This window comes from Canis aureus, chromosome 18, assembly GCF_053574225.1.
Source record: "Canis aureus isolate CA01 chromosome 18, VMU_Caureus_v.1.0, whole genome shotgun sequence".
Classification (NCBI taxonomy): Eukaryota; Metazoa; Chordata; class Mammalia; order Carnivora; family Canidae; genus Canis; species Canis aureus.
In genome coordinates, this window is record NC_135628.1 from 22,045,638 (window position 1) to 22,063,558 (window position 17,921).

Below are 17,921 nucleotides of genomic sequence, written 5' to 3' on the forward strand. Positions count from 1 at the left end.
GTTAATAAACCCACATATGCAAGAAGAAAGGTTGTCTACCCTTCTTTCACTTCCTTTCTTTCCACCTGGATACAGACACATTTATTTGTAGGGTCTGCTTTGCGCCACACCGTCTCGGTTCCTGCCTGGAGGAGCTTGTAGTTCAAGGAAGGGGAAGATGGTGTTGTATGAGGAGATCAAAAGTGAATGATTCTGAAAGCAATCAAGAGTGTTGGGAGGGAGACTCCCAACAAGGGATGAAGCTGAGCCTGAGCTGAAAAGGAAGGGGACATGGTTCTTGGGATGAGAGGAAGGACATCAACTCATCACTGAGATGACCTATCATGGGATAGAAAGCAGTGACAGCAGTTCTAGGAGGCACAGAAAATTTGGCTGACTATGAAGTTTCTAAAATAAGCAGTCCTTGCCATTCTCCACACCCCCTCATACCACCCCCCCCACCTCGCCTCTCCCATGGAAGGGAATTGTCTCTGTATCAACCGAGGAAGGGTTGCCTTGGGACATTGTCCTGAGCTCCCCCTGGGGTCTTCTTTTCTGATGGAGCCGCATTTCAGAGAAAATGGAACAACCTCTGTTTTGTTATGTTTAAATGTCAATGTAATGCTGTGGAATGATACAGGTCTCATGTAGGCATCCGTGGGGCTTGGTTACAGGACTCATTTCATCCTATCTTATGTGACCATTCATAGTTTACCAATTTGCCTTTTCCTTTAGACTAAGTCCTGGGAAGGCAAAAGTGATACCCCGTTTGTTTCTGTCCCCTAACAGTGCTTTGTGGTGTCATGCCCTTGCCAAAGACTCCGTAAATGCTTAAATGAAAAAGGGATGCCTGGGTGGCTCAGTAGTTGAGCATCTGCCTTGGGCTCAGGGTGTGATCCCAGGGTCCTGGGATCAAGTTCTGCATCAGGCTCCCTGCAGGGAGCCTGCTTCCTCCTCTGCCTATGTCTCTGCCTCTCTCTCTGTGTCTCTCATGAATAAATAAATAAAACCTTAAAAAAGTAACAAAAATCATTTTTTTGCTTCATTAAAAATAATTCTAACTAAAAAAATAATAATACTTCTAACTAATTTCTGCCAAATATTATAGAAACAATCTCCTCAAATTATGGCTTCAACAATGGATCAAAAGTCAAGTTCCAAATAAGTTTCCTGGTGGAGAGCACTAACAGAGACACGCATGCTCACTCTACGGCAATAAAAAAGTCATTTGTGAATTTAAGAACCACAGGATAACAACAGATAATCCACGCTCAGTTATGATCTATTTCTAAGGCCAGGGAGAGTGTGAGTAAATGAAACACACAGATCATCTTCAAATCACACAAGCTCCAAGACTACTACTAGTACTACTTTTTGTTCTCCTCCTCCTCCTCCTCCTTCTCCTCCTCCTCCTCCTCCTCGTTCTCCTTCTTCTCCTTCTTCTTCTTCTTCTTCGGTTGGTAGGTGGAAACTCTCACAATTTTGGAGTTTTATCTTATTTTGAATATCCCCCTTTCTCTGAAAGCGAAGACATGGACAAGTAGTACCTACCAAATTTAAGAGGCCTAAATAGTATGGAGGTTCCTCAAGAAGTTGAAAACAGAGCTACCCTATGACCCAGCAATTGCACTACTGGGTGTTTACCCCAAAGACACAGATGTAGTGATCCAAAGGGGCACCTGCACCCCAATGTTCATAGCAGCAGTGTCCATAGTAGCCAAACTATGGAAGGAGCCATGATGTCCTTCAACAGATGAATGGATAAAGAAGATGTACCATGTATACATACATATATGATGGAATATTAGTCATCATAAAAGATGAACACCTACCATTTACATCAACGTGGATGGAACTGTAGAGTGTTATGTTGAGTGAAATAAGTCAATTGGAGAAAGACAATTACTGTATGGTTTCACTTATACATGGAATATAACAGTGTAGAGGATCATAGGGAAAGGGAGGGAAAGTCAAATGGGAAGAAATTAGACAGGGAGACAAACCATAAGAGACTCTTAACTCTGGGAAACAAACTGAGGGTTGCTGAAGGGGAGGTGGGTAGGGGGATGGGGTAACTGTGTGATGTGGTAAGCACTGGGTATTATATGCAACTGATGAATTATTTTTTAAAAGATTTTATTTATTTATTCATGAGAGACACAGAGAGACAGAGGCAGAGACATAGGCAGAGGGAGAAGCAGGCTTCATGCAGGGAGCCCGATATGGGACTCGATCCTGGGACTCTAGGAGCCGAAGACAAATGCTTATCCACTGAGCCACCTAGGTGTCCCACAACTGATGAATTATTGAAAACTCTATCTGAAACTAATAATGTACTGTATATTGGCTAATTGAATTTAAATTAAAAAAAAAAAGAAAAGGAAATCTAAGAGGCCACTGGTCATAGCACATGGAGTTGCTTTGGGTGACACTGAGAAAAAAGCATTGCCATGGCAACAGCCCAAATTCAGAGACAATAAGATGTTGAAAAATGCATGGCTTTGAATCTATGGAATACAGATACTTCTGCCTACTGCTTGCCCAGGGCTCTGAATATTATAGATAGTCAATAAATATTTGTTGCACGAGTGAGTAAATAAAGGGAACAAACAGAAATCCTCAGGTTGTCTGATGCCTAGAGTCAGCTTCTAAGACCACTGGACCCGATCTCTTTTTGATACTTTAAGTAGTCACTGTGAAAGGACAGGCTCTTTGACTGCTGAAAACAAAACAAAATAAAACACGAAGAGGCAAAAAACTAGATTGCAGACTGCATCCCACAAATCTACCCCCCAGAGGAGTTAGGCTTCGCATGTTGTTCAAGAAGGAATGATGAGTTTTCATCCCCAGGGATTTTTTTTTCTTGAAACAATCAAAAAAGGAAGAGTTGCATGCAAGAAGCACACTGAAGTGTGCACTAGTGTGCAAATTAGTGTGTGTAGGTTAAGGAAGGCAGGTGGATTTAAGTACATGACAGAGAGTAAAAATATCTCTTTGCAAGAAGCTTTAACACGTATGTCGGAGAACAGCACACAAACAAGACTGAGCCCTCCCATCTCAGAAACGCAGCTTGCAACTCTGTGTCTCCTCTCCGTGATAAATATGGGCAATATTCATGTCATCTTCTAAGCCCCCAAAAATACAGCCGACTCTGTTCAACAGAGCTGGTCAGACTGCGGCAGGTAAATCATCTCCGGATCAGAACTCCATATACACATAATCTTCAGGGCATTTGCAAAGTCCGGGGGCACTGAGCGACAGATCTGGAATATTGATATTACCCGTAGCTTGTCTTACTTGAGTTTGTGCATATGGTTTTTTTCCTCACCAGTTAAGTAATAAGGAGGTATTTTCTGACATGGACCTCCTTATAAATTGGCTTTTTGTTCCCCTTTTCAGGGTCCCGGCAAGAGAACCAAGAAGCCATTTTAATTAAGAGTAGAATTCAATTTTTGGAAAAATGACCTGCCTTCCCAAATATTTAACATTGAATGTCATTCCAGAGGTTATTTCCCGAGGGCCCGGCACAGGTTTTTGAACCAAGTACCCACTCAAGTAACATTGATTAAGTGAAAGAATGAACAGATGTTCTTGAGAAGCGCATACCTGCCACCGCAGGGCAGGAGGCAGAGGCCTGGGCCACTATGTTAAGGGTGGCTTCCTGCAGTACCTTCTGAAGATTATAGATAAGGGCTGTGTAGGAAAAGGAGCTCCTGTTTAAAAAGCATGCAGGGCGGTGGATTTAACAGGGCTTCTCAAACTCTTGTGCTTGTGTCTCCTCTGAAAGATTTTTGAAACTTGTGTACCTTTGTCACACTGTTAGATTGGCATCTGAATGGTTTTGTCCCAAATTGGAACAGTTACAGGGGACATAACTTCTGGCATGTTTTAAGTATTGACATTAAAAAACAAAACTGTTACATTATCCTTTAAAAAAAAAAAGTCTTTATTTATTTATTTAGAGAGAGGAAGCGTGTGGAGGGGAGGGGCAGAGGGAGAGAGAGAGTCCCAAGCAGACTCCCGCTGAGCTCAGAGCCCGACATGAGACTTGATCCTGGGACCCTGAGATTATGATCTGAGTTGAAATAAGAGTCAGATGCTTAACTGACTGTACCACTCAGGCATAATTATTCTTTTAAATGTATCCACAAAATCTAAGAACCAGAGCAGATGATACCCAGCTCACTATTTTTTTAAAAAAATATGGAAAGAAATTCCTGAAATTTTTTATTTCTTTATTTTCCTCAGTTTTCATTGTTCATTTATTTTCTACTCACCCTCCATGATTTCATCCTAATAGAATGTATTTTTATGCTTAAAAGTCTTGTTATCGAACACTGTTTTACTTTCTTGTAACAAAAATATGTATGTGATTTGAAGTGGATATTTTTATTCATTCTGTCTATAATGCTATATTTAAAAAAAGATTCTACCACTGCTGTTTAACAAATAACAGTCTATTCTTATAAACTTTCCTTTAAATTATTAAATACAAAAAGTAAAAGTTACTGAATATTCATCTCTTAATGAGACGGAAGAGGTTTTTGGTTTAATCAGAATTCAAATAAGGTCCATATGTGGCAATAGGATAAAAACAATGTTTTATTTTAGACAATGATATTTCATTTGTGTGCCTTTCTTAAGGTTTTATTTTTTTTTCTGAAGGTTTTAAATTTCCGTCTGTATCTGCCTTTCTATCCAAGCTACAAAGGCGGGTAAGCACACATCTTAATATCAGAAAGATGGAAGATAATAATGTCAAGTACGATTCAAACCAATGATCCCTGGCAACGGAAAATGGAGGCAACCCATTGAGGGTAAGGCTGTGAAGCACACAGATCATATGTGGAAGGTTTGGTCATCCCATGGATGAAGAAACTATCCAGTTGAGCTTCTGGCAGAGAGTAGGGGGACCATGGGCAGGGTGATGGAAGAAAGCAGCTGTGATTGCCAAGCAGGGCTTCCTGACCAACTACAGAAGCAGGGATGGAGATAGGAACACTAGTCTATTTCCAGCTGTAGATTTCCCCAAGTCTGAGAAGTAATGAAGTAGAAGGAGACCTTTTGTATACAGTGAATGGTGGCATTGCCATCCCAAATCCATAGAAAGGTCATACTGTGGGATGGGGTGACATGTAAAACATATCTGGGGTGGGCATGGGCTCATCTACTAGAATCTCCTTAACAGCTTGACATGTCTGTTGTCCTAAATGCACACATCTCCCAAGACAAGCATTCATTCTCTCAGATTATATAACTGAACACTTTAAACAGAACAAAAACATTTCCTGGACCATAACTTGATAGATACTCTGTGGGTTCTGTAAACCATATTGCTTGGTTCTTTCCTTCATATCCCTTCCACCACACATACTTCCTCTTCTTTGGGCCCTTTCAAGAGAAAAATTTAAAGAGTTCTATTTTAATAAGGCTTTTTTGTGTTCTTAGCTGAGAGTCTTTGATCTCCTGCTAGTTCTTCCTTATAAGAATTCCAAAAACCATCCCCAAATTGCACAAGAGATCATAGAACCTACAGAGAATATCAGTGTATGGATATACAAACTACACACATTTTTCAACTATTTGGATAAAATATTCTGTAGCAAGAGAAGATAAAGAAGGAAACGTGGAAAGGGAGATGGGGGTCTACAAGGAGCGAGAGAGATAAAAGGAGACAGGGAATTGGTGGTTCAATGCAGTAGATGATCATTATTCCTTCAACACATCTCTTCCACAGGCATTTGAAAAGATTTCAATGTCTGACTTCATGAGAAGGGCTGAGTCTCCTGGAGCTCTAGTGTTTCTAGCAGCCGGGTTTAGTCAAGGGCAGACATTCAGGAGGGGCCCCAAGGGGTCTAATTTGAAATGCTCAAAAAAATTTTTTTTGAAATGCTCAAGACTAGCTCTCCAGTGCTGCTTGGAGCTCTTCACCACACTTGGCCACATTGCCTGAAATTCCACAATAGGAAATTACCCTTTGGAGCAATAAGTGCCGTGTGTGATAATGCCAAAGCCCTAAGAAAAATAATGCAGTGAAGTCTCAGAGCTATGCATACCTTCCCTCCAGCTAGGAGGTGAGACCCAGGGCCAGAAGAGTAGAAAAGTGGAGGGTAATTTGGGCTACAAGACACTTGTCATGAGACGACAGCAGGATGGGCCCATCATGAGAGCCTGGGTGGAGGCAGGGCTCTGAAGAGGAGGTTGCCAGAGACAGAGAGGACCCTTCTGTACTTCTAACAGGGTTGAGCCCCACTAGCTGCGAGCAGATACTCTGGACTGGAGAGTTTAGGGCATGGATCATCTTCTCGGTGAGGTGACACAGATGTTGCTTAGCTTTTGGATTAATTCAATAAGGTAAATAAACCAAGAAACTAATAAAATATTAAAAAATGAACAAATTGAAATATAGTATCTCAAGACTTTCCCAATATAACAAACACTGCAATTTCACAGAAGAAAGAACATTTCTTTCCCTTTCCTCTTGCCCTTGATAATTTTAAAAGAACAAGAGCCTAAAATCTTGAGTAAGTGACGTTGCTTCCCAAGAAAGGGCATTCACAAATTTATAAGCACACACACACACACACTATACACACACATTATATTCTTGCCCTTATTTTTGTGGGTCCATGAAAGCTTCGTTATGAAGTGACATTTAGAAACAACTGGCTTAGAGAACATAGTTATCACTTATAGTTTCTAAATACATCCTCATAACATGATGTATAAGTGTGTCAGAATCCTACAAATGAAATATATGTTGTATAATAGAACTTAAGGACTATCCCTTAAGTTCCTTATAAGAGTTTCCTTAGTAAAATCACTATTGCCTCTTACTAATGCTGCAATGTGTGTTAATATAAGTCATAAAAAGTGGTTTGCTATTCAGTAATAAACTCAAAATACCCATGATATCTGGCTCCTGATACTCAACTAGTGTGGCTATCTGATGGAGCCCTTGTTCCAATATTGTAGGAAAGTCAGGTTAAGGTGAAGCTGAGTCAGGTGCCCTTAGCCTGAGAACCATCTGACCCCGGGTGGAGTAGCTGGCCCTTTCTTTGGGTCCTTCCTCCTGCATCCTGGGGATCCCTGGGCCACTGGGGAGTCAGTTGCTCTGTCATCCATCACCAGAGCCCTAAGAGGTGATTATGACATCAGAAAATGGGCTAGGACAGTGCTCAGCCGAGACGTCAGAAAGCCCAAGTTGGTGTAATGAAGAGTATTCTGTTGAGTGTGCAGAAGATCCAGCCCCTTGCAATGTGTCCGGTCCTCCATGGCCCACGAAGCCACCCTGCAGCCCACAGGGGCAATGTGACTGCACTCCTCATTTCCTGCTGCCACAAAATGACCTTCCCCTGGGATCTGAAATGCAGATCGCTGGGGGGTGTGTCTGAGGGGTTGACGTGTGTGCTTAAGCAGTACAAAGGAGTACGCAATGAGTCTGTAACAGGGAAAGCTATCCCCTAGAGGCTGTGTGGGCTCCCCATGTCTTGGTGAGGAAATGTTCCAGGCCAAGGCCCATTCCTCCGTGGCCGAGCAGGGGTTGAAAGACAGCATGCACAAGACTGCCTTTCCCAACACTGGGCTACTTTCTCATCAGAAATGAAGCTGAGAAAGTCAGAAGGGGAAGGATCCTAGCAGGCCTTATGTTGCAAAGTGAGGGGTTTGGGCAGCCTTCTATAATCAACAGGGCAGCTCAGAGAGGCCTTAGGACCGAGGAGCACTGTGGTTAGATGAGGGACTCTTGAGCTAGGCTCCCTGGCTTTGAGTCCTAGCTCTGCTGCTTAGTACTGTGTGATCTTGAACAAACTACTTAACCTCTCAGTGTCCTCCTCTATGAAATGAGAAGGATAGCAACAAGTCCTAGTGTCTGAGTCTTAATGGGGATTAAATGAGACAAGTGCCTAGAGGAGTGCCTGTTCCATTATAACGATGTTACTGGAAGGAATTTAAGGACCGAATCACATGATATACCATGGTTCCCTGCTTGGTGAGCCTCTCCCCATTTCTCCTCCTCAACTGCTTCCTCTACAAAATGAAGAGATTAAATGAGATGCTCTCAGGCCTCCTGGCTCTGATATTCTCTGGGTGTAGTTGTAACACAGGGACAGGTTTGCATCTGAGCTTCGAAATGGGCCTCAATCCCTCACTCTGCCCATTTGAAGGCAGAAGACCGACAGCCTAAATGGAACCAAAGGTCTCTAAGCAAAAGAGCTCACCTGACAGTCAAGTGTAATCCAAAGAATTCTCGTGAGAAGCCATCTTCTGATTCTCGGAGGGGCGGGGGGAACTGAAGCTGTCTGATAGCTTGTGAATTTACACAAACCAGGTCTCCTCCTGCCCCTCCTTTTGAGCATCTCAAACCAAATGAATTCCCAATGTCAGCAGAATTTTAAATTTTACATACGTTGTGCAAAAGCACATCACTGGAACATGGAGGAAAGACATAAATAATGCAAACTGAGCATCCCTCTTAGCCACAGCCTGATGAAGTGGGTGTGGGGGCCCCAATTAGCTAGCAGAGCCCCGATGATCCGACGATGGCCTCATCAGCAGGGCATTTGTGGGGCATAAATACAGCACTTGCTCCAGGAGAAAGACCAGGAAACACTGGGCAGGCTGTGAAACAAGGTAGAGAGAGAGAAGGAGAGACCCCGGGAGTGGGACCGAGAGGTGTGCACGGGGACAGGCCAACGCTGGTGTGAAGCAAGGACAGAACGTGGGAGTAGCCACCCTTTGAATCCTCGCCATGGCATTTCGGTCAAGCTGTTGATTCTGCTTGAGCTGATATTACAAAGGACTGTGAATTATCCATGGAAAATTGTCTGGGCCGGTCCCTTAGCAGATGGGAACACCGTGGTGGCAAATGAAATTAGCAGGCTGCCTCGCGAAACGAGCTTGTGTGCCTTTCCTCCTTGGTGCTTTCAGAGTCTGCATGGGGTATAAACGCCAGGACCATCCTGGGGAAGTTTTTGGTTTGGGTTTTTTTCCATTGTGAACAAAACCACCATAAAAAAAAACACACACACACACAAAAACTCCTCAGAGACATGAAACAAAAAACTTCTCCCTTCTGTAGATTTAAGAGACAAATCTTCCTTTCCAGGATGTTGCCAACTGGTTTTAATTCTAGGAGGCTTGGGTTGGAGTAAGTGTGAGACGAGGCTGGTGGATTTCTCCTTCCCTCCCAGCCCACGCTGCGCACCATGAACTACATCATCACCTCTAGAGGGTTCGGCACTAGGCACAGATGGAACAGAAAGGAGAGAAAATCAGCCTTCCCGGGAGGGAGGCCTGCTCCCTTCCTCCACAAACTAGTGGTTTCTGTTGAAATAGCAGCTAACCACCTTTCCTTGGGGGGGTCCAACTGAGCCATAGAGCTCAGGGAGCTCCAAGCAGCCAGCACAGCAAAAACCCAGACAGAACAGCACTCACCAAACAGAGGGAGGAAGGCAGATGGGGAGCTCTCGGAAATCACCCTCCCTTGATTAGCAGGCTTCTCGGGAGTCGGCGAGGATTTCCATAAAGTCTGGGCTTTTTGGAAATCAGTTCACTAGGCTGGTGCCCTAGGGGGAGACATAACCCAGCAGTCAGATACTCAAAATCATAATAATCATTAAAACCACGATAATAATAATGATAATAAGACTAGTTCCAATCCTCACTACAAGTGTAATAAAAGCTAGTACTCATTTAATGCTTACTATGTGCTCACCACTGTGTTAAGCACTTGACATGCATTTTCTCACTTAATCCTTAAATAAGACATTGAGGATGATACTATTATTAGTGTCATTTTTAGAGGTGATGAAATGGTGGGACAGGGAAAAGAAACGTCTTGCAAAGGTCACGGTGGTGGATTGATCGCCAGGGTGATCACCATCCTTCACTTTTCCCACGCTCCATGCTCAGCACACATTCTGCAATGTGGCTTTGCAGCTTTTGACTGGTTTCATGGCTTGCCTTTGGGCATCAGAACGAGGCTTTGCTGATAGTGTCCCAGTGCTGAGCCTGGATCTCCAACATTTCCACTCTTTCTCTTGGAACTCAGGTGAGCAGCCCAGCGAACCAGCCCAGACAAGCCTGCGAGAGGATGAGGGGCCACGTGGAACAGAGGTGAGCCATCCCAGCTGAGACTGATCTACAGCAGCCAGCTGCCTGAAGATGCTTGAAAGAATCCAGATGAGCCCAGATAAGCCTGGTCCAGATTAGCAGAACCACCAAGCTGATCCACTGACCAGTGAGAAGTAATAAATGATTATTGTTTTAAGCCACCAGGTTTGGGGGCGGTTGCTACATAGTAATTAACAACTGAAACAATGGCCTAAGTAATACTAGCATCCCAAACCAGGTTTCTTTACTCCAAAACCCTTTGCCTTTTAACTGATTTCTGTGACATACTCCCGTGTTCCCTACCTCACTGACCAACATCATCTTCTCCAATTCCACCTTTCTCTTTCCAGTAGGTTCTAGTAGCAAATATTTCTGATTGCTGGCAAAGGACTTGGGGATCTTGGTTGAAAAGGCCAGCAACGGTGGCTGCATCGCTTCGTGGGCCATTGAACAGGAGTGATCACGTGACCCATTTCTGACGATGAGACAGAAGGATGGGCCAATTGAAGGCCTGTGAGAAAGATACCCTTTCTTCTAAAGGCAGAAACACCAGAACATACCACCTTTTCCTGATGGTGGTTTGCTGCCCACCATCTTGCAACCATGAAAAGGGCCCACTGAGGCTGAAGCCAACTGAAGACAGCAGAACCAGACCCCAAGGTCACTGTGACGACTCAGACACTGAGATAGAACCATGCCTGGGATCCATAGTGAATTTTTCCTTTTGTTTGAGCCAGTTTGATTCTCTTTCTTTCTTCTTTCTTTCTTTCTTTCTTTCTTTCTTTCTTTCTTTCTTTCTTTCTTTCTTTCTTTCTTTCTTTTCTTTCTTTCTTCTTTTTACTATTATCCAGAAGCATCCTAATGGATAGACTTCCAATCATCAGATCAAAGGATCCAACCATCTGGTTGTTGAGTTCTGTGTTCCTACAAAAACCAAAATAAAAGTTCAGAGGACCCTGAAGCTGATTCCCAGGAGGCCGACCTCCGTTCGTGGGAGCCCTGTATTTCTGACTCATATCTGCTCTTTTGGGCGGACTCAGCAATAAGTGGCTGCCTGGGAACTCAAAACAGGATGACTGCAGGGTGGGGGTAAAGCGCAGAGACGTGGGGAAAGTTCTGGGGAGCGTGACTGAAGTGTGGCCAGAGATCAAAGGCCCACGCATGTTCTCCCCGGGAGCATTCTCCCTTCGGTTGGTTCAACTTTTCTTCCCCACCCCTCGACTCGCAGGAAGCACATGGTATGTGCCTTTGTTCAGAGATGACCCTCAAAATATTCAACAACTGATATGCTCAGATGCAGACAAATCAAAACATAGGGCCCCTGTGGGACTGGGGCAGGGGAAGTTTGGGGATCATGGGGAAGTTGGGGTTGCTGAGCGGGAAGGAGGTCCTTAAGGAGGAGTCGGGGAAAAGGTAGAAGACAGATACTGCAGGGCAGGTGGATGGGCAGTCAGGACAGCACGTGTTGATCCGTTGGGACTCACTTGCTGAAACTTTAACAACTTGCTCAGCCAGGCTGAGCCATACCAGACTGTTCTAGTCTAATAGGCCAGAGGCACTGTGATGCTCATTTGCATCCCTAGCACACAGGCCATCCCAACTCAGTTGGGTGAATTGAACAGAATCAACAATATCAACTCCCAAGACCCATTCTCTTCATCTAGTCCAGATTCTGAATAAAGAGGAATTTGACTGGTCACAGCCATTTTCCTCTGAAACAATTCTTCCTTTGGTGCAGCCTTATGGAGAGTAAAGGTGACCTCTGATGGTCAGACCTCCTTCGCCCTGGGATAGCTCAAGATTCAACTCTCACTGAGGAGAGCAGATGGCAGAGGGAGCTGGGGGGAGAGGGCAGCCCACTGTGTCTTGTAAGCCTTGGAGCACGCTGTGCCTCCATCATCATTAGTGATTCAGCAGTTCTCATTTGACTGAGAAAGATCAAAACCCTGCTCCAGACAATCTTGCCCTGGGAATTCCTCGAATAAGCCAGGAGTCCCAGGACGTGGACACTGTCTGGTTCTTGGAAGCACCGCTGGGTCCTATCCATCTGTCTTTTCCCCAACACCAGTCATGTCAGGGGCTCTGGGGCCAGCTGCTGGGAGCCCGAGCGAGGGAATGAATGAATGAGGGCACCCTCCTTTGCAAAGTTTTGAAATACAGACATGAAATGAACTTTGGAGTCATAGTAATTTGGGTGCACATCCAGGTTTTGTCGCTTAATGGCTACTCTCTTCAGGCAAACTCCTTAGCTTAGGGAAATTTCCATTTTTCCTGTATAGATAGACATAATAAAACCAACGTCAAGGGCTCAGGACTCGTGTAGAGTGCCTAGGACAACATCCAACAGTGCTTGATAAACTAGCTACTTCCCTTCTGTCTTCATTTTCTCCTTTTTCTTCATTTCATCTTTGTCTTAATATTATTTTTACTATTATGCTTAAACTCACTAAGCGATACTCTCTGCATGTATTAGAACTGCCTAGTTTGAGGGCTTTTTTTTTTCACCTAAATAATATCCAGATAAATCAGCATAAGTGTTCTCAATGAACAGTGTTTGTTGCTCATTTACAGCATTTCACTCTCATCCACTAAGGGGGGAGAGCTGTTGGAAGCCAGCTCCAGAAAGCATGCAATGTGCACATACAATGGGTACCTAGGTCCTCTGACCTTCTCCCTCATAATTTTCACTGGGCACTCACCATGTCCAGGGCACAGTGCAAAGCTCCTTTTTATTCTTATCTCCTTCCTAATCTCCACCTCAACCAAGGAGGTGGCTATCAAAGTTATCTTCAATCTATAGATGAGGAAACAGAGGCTCAGAGAGGTTAATGAGGAGATCAAGTGGATGATAGCAGCAGGGCCAGCATCTCAAACATGGCAGTTGCCCCCTTCCGGCCATTCCTTCCTCCTCTGAGGTGTAACATACTTTTGGTTTTTGAGCCATCAGCTCCACCCCTAACTCCAATGAGTGACTCTGATTGGTTTAAGCCAACTTTTGCAATCCTATCATTTTTGCACAGTGATTGGCTCAGGTAAACCGGGCCGTAGCTAATGGGCTCAGGGCATGTCCCCTAGCCAATCACATTGAAGCGACTGACTTTTTCCTTCTCTGGTTGTGAGAACAGGTCTCCCTTTTCTCCTGCTGGCCCCCAGCGAGGAAGCCTGATCGCAACCTGCAGCCAATTTTGCAGCCTTCAGGGGAATTAGGGAATCAGTCTGAGAATGAAGCTGAAACACTAGGATAGAAGAGCCGCTGATGTCCTTGAGCCCCAGGAACAATCAACTGGGAAGCCTGCTCTGTCTCTGGACCAATATGAGCCACTAAAGTTCTTTTGCTCTTACACCAGTTTGACTTGGTTTTTCTGTTACTTGCAGTCAAAAGCATTCTAAATGATACGGCAAGAATCAAACCCAGGTCTGACCCATGACCGGTGTATACTCTGTGTGTTAAATTCCTTTCTGCATCTTGAAACTCACATCTTTATCAGCAGCCTGGTAATCTCACTGTGTCTCAGCCAGTCTGCAGGATTTCTGGGGTAGTTAGCTTTCCTGCCCCAGGGCCAAGGCCCTGGGAGGTAGCTGGTGCGGTAAGGTCACTCTTTCAAATGAGTGACTGGAAGCCACTCAAACAAAGCTGATGGCTATTTCTAGATACAAGGTAATGAAAACCTCTTCTTGGGGTGACTCCAAGAAGGGTTGTAGAGAAGGGCAGACTCCAGTGAGGACTACGAAAGCAAATAGCCAGCTGCAGTGCCTGCTTCTCAGGCCCTGATGTATTGAACATGGAAAAATGCAAACTTCATCTAACTGCAATCTAATTTGTACAAGGGCTTAGAAAGAACATCGAATTTATCAGACCTTGAAGTGCAAAATATTAAAAAATAAATCATCGCTAGTAACATCGTAGAGCTATCAGGAGATCTATTTGAAAAGACAGTTAGCAAAGTCAATTTGAGACACATTCATCAAGTTTTGAAATCATGGAGGCCCCATTACATGGGTTTCCTCCTAGCCAGCCCAAGAGGATCCTAGAATTTAAGGCCAAGAACAGCTGAATCCTGACAAAAATCAGATCGTTGGAAATATTAATAAAAATGTTTGAAGAGGTAAAAGAAAATGTCAGCCCAAGTAGTTGAGATAAAGCAATGATTTTTTGCTTTTTCCTTTTCTTTAGGGTGGACCCATGATGGGGATTGCTCTTGGTCTCCACCTGCAGACTTAGTCATGCCCAAGCTTCTAAGCCCAGGCATGAAGTCAATTTCCCAGACCTGGTATCAGGGGACTCTGTGACAATAAAGAATTGCCTGTGCTGGGTCTCAAGTCCTCTAGGCTGCCTGCAATTGAAGGACCCATTCCATCTCACCTGGAAGCATCCATCCTTCCTGCTTACATGGTTTGAGCCTTGTAGAGGGTTGGACATCCTAAATTCTGACTGGTTAGTTTCTTTTTCCAGGTCTTCAGCCTCAAAAAAGCTTGATCTGCTTGGCTGCTGGGTTGACCCCCTCCACTGATGTGTGGTGTCACACCCAGGGCCCATCTGTACAGCCTTGTTTGTTTCCTTTGGGCCTCCACAGACAGAGGGCACCAGGCCTCCTCCCACCTGCCCTACACTATGTGAGAAGGAATGACCCGGACTTATTTATGTGTTAACCACTTTTTAAAAAATGAGTCAGTATGGCATGATGGTTTAGAGAGTGGGGCTTCTCAAACCACGTATGGTGAGCAGCCTGTGTTTTTATTTTCAGTCTATTGCAGAATAAAATGTGGGCTCCGTGTGCATATCTCGCATGTAGCTTGTACACATGTGACTCACAATGTAAATTTGACAGCCCTGAGCTCCTCTATACCCTATTCAATGAGATATGCCCACTGATCATGCACTTGGATGTCACTGCAATGTCAAATTATGAAAGATTCCCACTGCTTCCTTTCAGTTTCTGTACTCATGTTGTCATAGACTGGCAATGAATAGTTCACGCTCACCTCTGCAGTTGGCATTTTGAGTAACATTTATTTACAACAATGCTTCTCAAAATGTGGTCCCTGGACCAGCAGCACCAGCATCACCTGGGAAGTTGCTACAAATGCAAATTCTCAAGCTCCCTCCCACACCTCAGGAATCAGAAATTCTGGAGATGGAGCCCACAAATCTGGACTTTTACCAGCCCTTGGGGTGGTTGTGAGGATGCCACACAGTTGGACAGGGGAAAGAGCTAACAATAGCAGCTGGGTTAGGAGATTTCCTCCATTAGAGCCTTATGTATCATTCCAAGAAAATGGGTAGGTTCGTTTCAATGACTACTGAGCTCAGTTTTTTTTTAAAGATTTATTTATTTATTTATTTATTTATTTATTTATTTATTTATTTATGATAGACAGACAGAGAGAGAGAGAGAGAGAGGCACAGAGACACAGGAGGAGGGAGAAGCAGGCTCTATGCTGGGAGACCGACGTGGGACTCGATCGCGGGACTCCAGGATCGAGCCCTGGGCCAAAGGCAGGTGCCAAACCACTGAGCCACCCAGAGATCCCCCTGAGCTCAGTTTTTTTAAGCTTTGAAATGTATTTGCCCTAAAGTCAATGAGTAGTGCCTTCACAGAAATATATTCTCATCTTAACCAAACACACAATTTAGATTTCCATCATTAATCCTTAATAGATGCAAGAGTGAGTGAGCTTTTCAATTTTACAGCTTCTCCTCACCCCATTCCTATCTTTTGCACCAGTTTCCAGCAACTATCCAATAGCACATGCACATAAATGCTCAGAAGGAAGGATGACAAGACTCCCCAAGAGCCAGGATCATGGAGCCCCGGTCCGTGTGTCCACTGTACCTGGTTCATTGTTGATGCTCAGTGGATCTTAAGGGAATGAATGAGTAGATGAATGGACAAATGAAAAAATGAAATTTGATGAGCTAGAACTTTATGAAAGGATGTTCTTATTAGTTGACTTTCTGACCAATTGGCAAATCTTTCACTTTCTCGCAAAAGTGAGTTTTGTTTTTCTTCTAGATTGAGTGAATTTTTGTTCATTGCAACCCAAAGGTTACCTGACTAAAAGACAGCTCTGTTCAAGTGCAATGCATTCAAATTACATCTCTTCTGAAGGATGTGTTGCCCAAATGTCTATAAATAGTAGTATAAAATAGAGAATTTCATTTGGGGGATTTTATTACTGAGAATGAATTTTACTGCAAGCCACATTCAGAGAAAACCAGATAAAAGGATTATAACCCATGAAACATGGCAAACACATGCTATTATTTTGGGTGAAATGTCATTATTTTCACTATTAATACTTAAATTAAGTACACCCATATTTGGCATTGCCATGAGCGTAATTGCTAAAATGGTTCTAATGAGAAGCTCAGAGTTGTTCAGATAGGATTTATCAAACAGAAATAGGAAAATTAAACAAGGAAATCATATAATGCAACAAACAAAGGAGATAAAAGTGAAAAACACCCAACAATTAGTTTGTATACACAGGCCCAAGCAGCCGGAATGATGGGTTCACAAAAATTGACTGATTCTTTGCTGAAACTTTGTTGGCACAATGCTAAGACAACTCATCAGTTTGAACTGTTCAGTCCTAAATTGACTGAATTGACCAGTCATTTGGGATGCCTTGAAAATCTGTCTCTAGCATGTCTGTTTTGAATACAATTCCAGTCCTGCTTTAGGAATATCTTCAGACACACACCAGCTCTACTTAATGGAAAATAAATGCTCTGTGGCCACGTAAATGCAAGAAGACCTATCAGTCCCAACAAGAAAGCTTCAGTATCCGGAACATTTTTGTGATCCAGGTCATTTCATACTGGAGAAATTGATGACCTTTTCTAAAAACAAAACTTTAAAGGGTGACCTGACTTCAAAACTTAACTCTCCTTCTTTAGCCTTAAGGTTGCCCTCTGTGAAATGGGAATAAGTACAATCTGCCTCAGAGGCTTTGTATATTTTTATGTTTTGCAGATCACATAAGCAACGTCCATGAAACACTTATTGTCATGCCTGGCATTTAATTAATGTTAGCTATTATTAGTAGCTATTCCTCATCACGTATGAAGCACAGAGTTCTCTTTGGTTCGCTCCACAGTAGCTCCTTGGTATTAGCTATTTGAGTTTACAACCAAAGTCAGAGATCAGATGACTACAGGCACAGTCTTCACTCCAGTGCTGAGTTTACATCGCTGTTAATGAGCTGGTTGTGAAGGAAATGATGCTTTTCCCACCCAAAAACATATCATCTCTGGAAATACTCCAGTCAATGGCCATGAAGCCATAAAGCAATAGTAATAAAAGTAGTATCAGGCTCTGAAAAGAGCGACAAACTAAAGAGAATTCCAAACTCATGCCTGCCAAGTTTTCCCTTATTTGGAAGTAGCCCATATGAAATTCTAGAACTCTCTACAGGTCACTCACAGTCTGTCCATTAGCTTTCCTGTTTGCTGTCTTCCTGTCTACTTATATCAACTCTTCTTAATATTTAAGAACTTTTCAGGAAATTCAGTTTTAGAAAGACAGCAAAGGAGCTTTGAATTGGCAAAAGCTTCACATTTCAGAGGTGATACTAATCTAAAGAAACACACTATTATCTTAGTAATTTCCAATTGTTCCTGGAAGCATTTTACTGCAGAGACCACTGCCAGCTATTAAGTAGAGGAGACTCGTTTTGGTTGCCAGAATTAGCTGAAATTAAGATCCTTTGACATCTTCTTACAGAAAAAAGTCAGTTTCAGTACAAACAATTCAGAATTTAATAGATTGTGACAGGTTATAAAATTCTATGCATTTGAAAGAAAAGCTTTGCTGGTGGAATAATGT

The 17,921-nt window shown here is 43.3% G+C and overlaps 1 long non-coding RNA gene across 1 annotated transcript in view; it reads right to left on the reverse strand.

Annotated features, from left to right (window-relative positions):
• Positions 1 to 17,921, reverse strand: part of LOC144288733 (uncharacterized) — a 178,264-nt gene that overhangs the window by 7,100 nt on the left and 153,243 nt on the right. The window contains exon 3 of the long non-coding RNA XR_013356716.1: positions 9,415 to 9,545. This is a non-coding gene — a long non-coding RNA (uncharacterized LOC144288733). The remainder of the gene's footprint in view (positions 1 to 9,414; positions 9,546 to 17,921) is intronic.